The sequence below is a fragment of the Triticum aestivum genome, chromosome 2B (assembly GCF_018294505.1).
Source record: "Triticum aestivum cultivar Chinese Spring chromosome 2B, IWGSC CS RefSeq v2.1, whole genome shotgun sequence".
Lineage (NCBI taxonomy): Eukaryota > Viridiplantae > Streptophyta > Magnoliopsida > Poales > Poaceae > Triticum > Triticum aestivum.
Genome location: NC_057798.1, coordinates 152,426,033 through 152,434,935, shown reverse-complemented (window position 1 = coordinate 152,434,935; position 8,903 = coordinate 152,426,033).

The following is an 8,903-nucleotide window of genomic DNA, read 5'->3' as shown; positions in this document are numbered from 1 at the left end:
TGGATAAGGATACCGAGTTTTGTTTCTTGGAGGACCAAGACACAAGAGATCTACCAAGAAATTGACAAGTACCCGAAGTGGATTTTCTATCAACCTTGTCTCCGGCATAGTCCGAGTCGGAGTAGCCAACAAGATCGAAAGAGGCCCTCTTAGGATACCAAATGCCAAAATTTGGTGTATGGATTAAGTATCTCACTATCCTTTTCACGGCCTTAAGATGACATTCTTTAGGAGCAGCTTGATATCGTGCACACATGCACACACTTAGCATGATATCGGGACGTGAAGCACATAGATATAACAATGAACCAATCATAGAGCGATAAACCTTTTGATCAACCGGTTCACCATCTTTGGTCAAGTCAAGATGTCCACTAGTAGGCATGGGTGTAGTCATACCTTTGCATTCTTGCATATTGAACTTCTTGAATAAGTCCTTGGTGTACTTCGTTTGAGAAACAAAAGTACCTTCCTTAGTTTGCTTGATTTGCAACCCAAGAAAGAATTTGAGTTCACTCATCATAGACATCTCAAACTTCTCCGACATTAGCTTCCCAAACTTTTCACTAAAATGAGGGTTAGTTGAACCAAATATAATATCATCAACATAAATTTGGCACACAAAGAGTTCTCCATTAACCCTTTTAGTAAAAAGTGTTGAATCAATTTTCCCAATTTCAAAGCCTTTTTCAATAAGGAACTTGGTCAAGCATTTATACCATGCTCTAGGAGCTTGTTTAAGACCATAAAGAGCTTTGTGAAGTTTGTAAACATGATTGGTTTCTTAGGATTGACAAAGCCGGGAGGTTGTTTAACATAAACTTCCTCCTCTATTTCACCATTTAGAAAAGCACTTTTAATGTCCATTTGGTACAAGGTGATATCATGGTGATTAGCATAGGCAAGTAAGATGCGGAATGGACTCAAGTCTAGCAACGGGAGCGTAAGTCTCACCATAGTCCATACCTTCGACTTGTGTGTAGCCTTGGGCGACGAGACGTGCTTTGTTGCGAACTACTTGTCCATCTTCATCTTGCTTGTTGCGAAACACCCATTTGGTACCGATGATGTTGTGGTTGTTGTCGGGCTTCTCAACCAATGTCCAAACTTGGTTCCTCTCAAAGTTGTGTAGCTCTTCATGCATAGCATTTATCCAATCCGGATCTTCCAATGCTTCTTCGACCTTCATAGGTTCAATGCTAGAGATGAAAGAATAGTTTTCACAAAAGTTAGCTAAACGAGTTTTAGAGCGAGTGATTCTCCCGGTTTGAATATCATTGTAGATTTGCTCGACGGGATGGTCTTTAGCAATTCTTGCTCGAACTCGTGAAAGCTTTTGCTTGGATCTTGGTTGAACTTCTTCTTCATCTTGTTCTTCTTCTTGGCCTTCTTCATTGTTGGCGTTGTCGTTCTCTTGTCGTGGTGGAGAAGGAGGTTGTTGACGTTCATCTTGATGCACTTCCTCGTTTTCTTCATCTTGGTGTGTCCCACTTGTGGATGCTTCCGTATCAACTCTTGGTTCACCTTGTCGTGAAGTAGAAGCTTCCACTTGGACGGACGAGGTACTCTCCTTCACCTCCGTTGGACGACCTTGCCAATAGACAAGTCTTGGATTGCTTCTGAAGGATCTTTGTCTCCTACATCAATTGGCAATTGCTCTACTTGCGAGCCGTTAGATTCATCAAACTTCACATCTACCGTCTCTTCAACCTTTCGGGTGAAATTGTTGTAGACACGGTAAGTGTGAGAGTTTGAGCCATAACCTAGTAGGAAACCTTCATGAGACTTAGGAGCAAATTTAGAACGACGATGCTTATCAAGAATGTAGCACTTTGAGCCGAATACTCGAAAGTATCCAACTTGGGGTTTGTTACCGGTGAGGAGCTCGTATGCCGTCTTGCCGAGTAGCTTGTGAAGATACAAGCGATTTGTTGCATGACAAGCTGTCTCAACCGCTTCTGCCCAAAAGTGCTTCGGCGTCTTGTACTCATCAAGCATCGTTCTCGCCATTTCGATGAGCGTCCGGTTCTTCCTCTCAACAACTCCATTTTGTTGAGGTGTGTACGTAGCCGAGAACTCGTGTGAAATCCCTTCTTCGTCAAGAAAGGTGTCCACATTTGCGTTCTTGAACTCCGTTCCATTGTCGCTGCGAACCTTCTTGATCTTCACTTCAAATTGGTTTTGGGCCTTCCTAGCGAAGTTTTTGAAGATCTTTTGGACCTGCGATTTATCATCGAGAAAGAACACCCACGTAAATCTGGAAAAAATCATCTACTATAACTAGACCAAAAGAATTTCCACCGAGACTCTTGTAAGAGTTGGGACCAAAGAGATCCATATGAAGTAGCTCAAGTGGCCTCTTTGTGGTCATGATGTTCTTCACGGGATGCCTTCCTCCAACCTGTTTACCTGCTTGACAAGCACTGCAAAGTCTATCCTTATCAAATATGACATCGTTAACACCAAGGATATGATTCCCTTTAATAAGCTTGTCAAGGTTTCTCATGCCAACGTGACCTAGTCGTCTATGCCATAACCAACCTTTTGAGGATTTAGCAATGAAGCAAGTTTTAGGTTGAGCCTTTTTAGTGAAATCAACAATGTATAGATCACCTCTACGTACACCGGTAAAGACCATTTTATGATTGTCTCGACGAAACACTTGGCAATCTACTTCAGTAAATAGGACATTGAAACCGAAATCAGCAAGTCTAGATACTGAAAGTAGGTTGTATCCAAGAGATTCAACGAGCATAACATTTTGTATGGAGCTATCATGTGATATGGCCACCTTACCAAGGCCAACCACCTTACCCTTTGAGTTGTCACCGAAAGTGACATACTTTCAAGGACTATCATTTTCAGCAAGCTCACGAAACATGTCTTTATCTCCGGTCATGTGATCGGTACATCCACTATCAAGAACCCATTCCTTTCCTCCTGACATATATCCCCGAAGATTTGCCATAAGACCAAATGTCTCATTGCATCATCAAGATCGAAGTCACTATCATCATCCTCATCATAGTATCCATGTTCAACATCGTCATGTGGTGGATCAAATCCTAGAGAGGGTGATTCGTTAGAGTGAGTTTGACAATGATCTTGCTTATGAATTTTTATAGCTTCAGAAATAATATCACTAATAATTCCAACATCTCCTTTGGCACGCATAAGGTTTGTAAGCTCAAATAGACGATCACCAAACATAGGATCACTAGTATTCATCTTACTCAAAGCAATAGACTTATGGAGAATTTCATCTAGATTTTTCAAGGAATAATCTGGAAATTGTTCCTCAAGAAATTTCCATATAGTGTAGGCACACTTAAGAGTAGGCAAACATCCAATCAAGTTTCTAGGCAATCCTCTAATAATAAGTTCGGCAGTTCTAAGATTCCTAACCATGTCAATTGACTCATCAAGGGTAGGATGCATAGGATCAACATGAGGTGCACAAGGGCTAACAATGTACTTGTTCAAATGATATTGACTGAAAATTACAAGCATCTCATTTTTCCACTCATGAAAGTACTCTCCATCAAGAATAGGCACTCTATGTCTAAGACTCCTCAAAGTAGACTCATCCATCTTCCTCCAATGGTGATTAAACCAAGGCAATGGAGACCAATGCTCTGATACCACTTGTAGGACCTTGAGAAGAGGTGTCTAGAAGGGGGGTGATTAGACACTAAGTACCAAAGTTGCAGTTTTTAACCTTTTTAAAGTTTAAGTGGAGTTTAGGCACAAGTTTAACATTCACAACACATATCAAGCAAGCATGCAAAGAGTATATGAGCAGCGGAAAGTAAAGCATGCAACTTGCAAGAATGTAAAGGGAAGGGTTTTGGAGGATTCAAACGCAATTGGAGACACGGATGTTTTTGGCGTGGTTCCGATAGGTGGTGCTATCGTACATCCACGTTGATGGAGACTTCAACCCACGAAGGGTAACGGTTGCGCGAGTCCACGGAGGGCTCCACCCACGAAGGGTCCACGAAGAAGCAACCTTGTCTATCCCACCATGGCCGTCGCCCACGAAGGACTTGCCTCACTAGCGGTAGATCTTCACGAAGTAGGCGATCTCCTTGCCCTTACAAACTCCTTGGTTCAACTCCACAATCTTGTCGGAGGCTCCCAAGTGACACCTAGCCAATCTAGGAGACACCACTCTCCAAGAAGTAACAAATGGTGCGTTGATGATGAACTCCTTGCTCTTGTGCTTCAAATGATAGTCTCCCCAACACTCAACTCTCTCTCATAGGATTTGGATCTGGTGGAAAGAAGATTTGAGTGGAAAGCAACTTGGGGAAGGCTAGAGATCAAGATTCATATGGTAGGAATGGAATATCTTGGCCTCAACACATGAGTAGGTAGTTCTCTCTCAGAGATAGGATGCTAGAAGTGTAGGTTTGTTCTGATGGCTCTCTCCACGAATGAAGAGGAGGTGGAGGGGTATATATAGCCTCCACACAAAATCTAACCGTTACACACAATTTACCAAACTCGGTGGGACCGAATCATCAAACTCGGTCGGACCGATTTAGTAAACCTAGTGACCGTTAGGATTCTCGGTGGGACCGAAATGCAACTCGGTAAGACCGATATGGTTAGGGTTAGGGCATAACGTAATCTTGGTAAGACCGATTACACAAACTCGGTGGGACCGATTTTGGTAATTAGCTTTCCAGAGAGTTGGTCAGGCAAACTCGGTGGGACCGATTACTCAAACTCGGTGGGACCGATTTTGATAATAAGTTAACCAGAGAGTTTGTATTGTAATCTCGGTAGTGCCGATTGCTCAAACTCGGTGAGACCGATTTTGATGATGGACATACACAGAGAGATTACAATCCCATCTCGGTGAGATCGAGATCCCTATCGGTAGGACCGATTTGCCTAGGGTTCGTGGCAGTGGCTAAGACATCCAAACTCGGTGGCGCCGGATAGAAAAAATCGGTGGGGCCGAGTTTGGCTTTAGGTTTAGGACATATGTGTGGAAGTGGGAAAGTAGTTGAGGGTATTTGGAGCATATCACTAAGCACTTGAAGCAAGAGGCTCATTAAGCAACACCTCATCCCTCCTTGATAGTATTGGCTTTTCCTATAGACTCAATGTGATCTTGGATCACTAAAATGTAAAATGAAGAGTCTTGAGCTTGAAGCTTGAGCCAATCCTTTGTCCTTAGCATCTTGAAGGAGTTCCCACATCCTTTAGTCCATGCCACTCCATTGTTGAACTTATCTGAAACATACTAGATAAAAGTGTTAGTCCAACAAGAGATATGTTGACATTAATTACCAAAACCACCTAGGGAGCACTTATGCTTTCAACAACACTTGGCACGTGGGGGCTAATGTTTGTTGAAGAATTCTATTTTCGGCGGCGGTTTATAACACGGCGGTTCATAACAGTAAGTCCCAAGCATTTTTGCAAATAATAATACTTGGCACTTGGGGGCTAATGTATATTGCTCTTCAAAGTTCTGTAAGTATATCTTCTATATAATTATTTTAAGGACCAGTTCAACCATGCTGGTTAAGCCGCCCCTTGGGGACTACAGAGTAAGCTGGATTTCTTGCATGTTTTATCCATCTATGCTACTAATATCACTAAATTTGTTTCTAAGTCTACAACGTATTCATCATAAGCAATAGACTTGGGGGCTGGCATAGTAAAGATAAATGAATATAAAGAAAGGGTTGTACCTCAAATTTTTGGTGCATCTATTTCACCATGTCAATCTCAAGATTCCGACTGCTATGCATTTGGCTCATGTAGCCAGAAAAGATGTCTCCAATACTCATGTGAGCATAGTTTGCAACATCCAGCTTGACCCGGCGGTGTTCCAGAAGTTCCTCCTTGTCGGGACACTTGGCCAGCATAGTTGGCCTTCCCAGCTCAACAAAGCCGATTCTAGTGATCTCAACGTCAGTGCTTTGTCGGTCATCTGTCCTGACCGGGCTAGGGGCTTCTGGATTTTCTGACTCGTCAGCGGCTCGTTCAGCAGGCAGGTCAGCAGCGGGAGTTGGTATGTCTTGACCTGGCCCAGATGGCGGCTCATGAGTTGACAACTCCGGTACAGCTGTTTCAAGAACCGGCTCAGTCACGACCGTGTCTTCAGCCGGCTTGCTCTTTCTAACCCATTTACTGGGCTTGGCTTGTCCACTGCGTCAAAACAAAGGTTACTACAGATGCAAGGGATTAAAGTAAATACAAGATAAGGAGATTATTGTTACCCTGGTGCAGTCTTGAAAGCCGGCAGATTGGACTGCATTGAGTCGCCGGAGGAAGGGGAAGTTTCCTGGTAATCCGAGTCAGAAGAGTTGAGTGGTTGATGAGTGAGACCCGCCAAGGGATAAAATATATTTAGAACAGAAGTGACCTCATTCCAGCGCTTCCTTGGGGTGTTTGGTAAGCCGAAGGAGAGCTCGCATCCTTGCTGGTCCGAGTCTGCCTCCGGCTCTCATGAATCTGCCGCTTCAAAAGGAATTGAGGATCGTGATGAGCTAAAGGATGGGAAAACCTTACTTTCTGGGTCACTGCGGATTTTCCATCTTGGCAAAGGCTCGGAGTCGGAGGAAAGGATAGTTACCTCACCAGCCTTGTTACGGCTTGCTCCTGTGTCCTCCTGCTGATAATCAGTGTCAATAAGATGGTTAAAATGAGCCAAGGGAGTCAAGGGCTACCTCCGACCCAGAAGAGTTTGCTAGCCGAAGCAGGTCAGAGGCGGTGGCCTTTTTGCCCTTCTTCTTGGCAACCTCTTTCCTGGCGGCTTTCTTCTCCTTCCTGGCTTTCTTGGCAGCCTCATGGTCATATTTGACCTTCCAGAATTTATCACCCGCCTGTAAGAGTTAGCACTGGTAAATATGGGTGAGAACATGGAAAAAATTAAAGTAGTTTATTCATATGGGCGTTTTACCTTTGGAGCCGAGTTAACTTTACAGAAGGGGGCTAAGCCCACCTTACCACAATCCGCCAGGTTCTCGTTCAAAAGGGACTTGGTCATATCATCAATGACATCTTCAGGCAAGTCATCAGGGCTGTGATGTAGAGGGTCATTCTTTGCGCCTGTGTACTCGCACATCAAGCCGGGGCGGCGGCTCAACGGAATGACCCGCCAGGCAAGCCAGACCCGGACCAGGTCGATGCCTATTAACCCGTTCCCCAGAAGAGCCTTGATCTTGGCCAAAGTGGGGGCGAGTGATTTGCTTCGGCAGTTGTAATCTTGTCAGGCAGATGATGATTGGGCCCTAGACGAAGAGCATGAAAGCCGGACAGAGGATTTTTACCAGCCGGAGAGGTGTCTTGGCAATAAAACCACGTCTGATTCCAGTCTTTTGGGTGGCTCGGCGGGTTGGCATAAGGAAAGATCACGTCTCTACGATGCTGGATTGAGACACCACCAAGCTCTAAACTCTAACGCTGGTGCACTCATTCTGGCGGTTCAAATAAAACAGCTCTCTGAAGAGCAGCAGATTGGGTTCTTCTCCAAGGTATACTTCACTGAATACTTGGAAGTTGCAGATATTAGACATGGAATTGGGTCCGATGTCTTGTGGGTGAAGATCAAAGAAATGCAGCACTTCTCTGAATAATTTTGAGCCAGGTGGAGTAAAACCACGGTTCATATGATCCATGAAGACAACAACTTCTCCTTCTTTGGGCTGAGGGAATTCCTCCTCCGGGTTAGGAGCACGATAAGTCATGACTTCTTTCTTCGGCAGATAGCCGGTCTTCACAAAATCATCCAGAGTATTGTCTGTGACAGTGGATTTAACCCAGTTGCAGGAAGTAGGTGCCTTTGGTGCCATTATGATTGAAAGCCTAAAGACAGAGTAAAAAGTACCGGTTCAAATTTAAGCCGGGCAGGAAAAATATTACAGTGCATATTCAAGATGGCGGCTTACGAAGGGGCCTAATGGTATAAGGGTAATCATGTCAAGGTTATTTAAGCCGCCATAGGTTCTATAAGCCGCCAGGATTATTTAAACTGACGCGGGTGATCAGAGTTATCAATTGAGCATTGTTTCCTTAAAGCCGGCGTTCAGAGTCGCCATGGCTAGATGAATCTAACAAGTGCAGGTTTTTGCCTAAGTGTTGTACAAACAGGTTTCACAATTTGTAGCCATTATTTTGGATCAAACAGATGTTCAGAAAAGAAAATTTTCTAGACCAAAAACATGGCGCAAAGGAGCTCATGCGCTCTAATGGGGATTTTTTACACAGAAAGGCGATCTACTGGTACCCAAAATGAATGCGGAGCATGTACCGCAGGAGATCTATGGTATTTTTGGATCAAAAGAAGCCGTAACAGAAGGGACACAAGAACTAAGATGAACTTCGCGCAGTACAGAAGAACACGCTAGCCCTAGCACGAATCTATGGCATAGAAAGGGGAAAACTTACTGCAAGAGATTTGCTGCGGAGGGGCGCCACTGTTTTCTGGTCGAGATCAGGTTGATGCAGCGGCCAGAGTCGACGGAGACGAGATGCGCTGTGGCGGTGGCGGCGGAGTTCCAGTGGCAGATGGGGGCGAGAGGAAGAAGACACGAACGGGAAGAATGAGGAAGACCTAGTCGGGTCTATTTCTAAGGAAGGACCACCAAAAGAGCGCGAAAAATGAGGAGGCCGAAAATATAAGTTATCCAACTACAAGGACGCCTTGATTTTCGGGATGGTCATCAAGACAAAGATCCGTTGGGATACATTGAATAAAACGTGCTTTTATGACAGGTGACGTCATGGCGGGTTACCACAGATCCAGAGGATGACGTCATGGCGGGTTACAAATTTTTTATAAGAGCAGAAGATTTTTCTTAAGTGTCGAAGATTGACATGAACCAGTTCAAATCAATCTGGGGCCTAATGTTGGGGATATAACTATTGATATGACCCGCCCA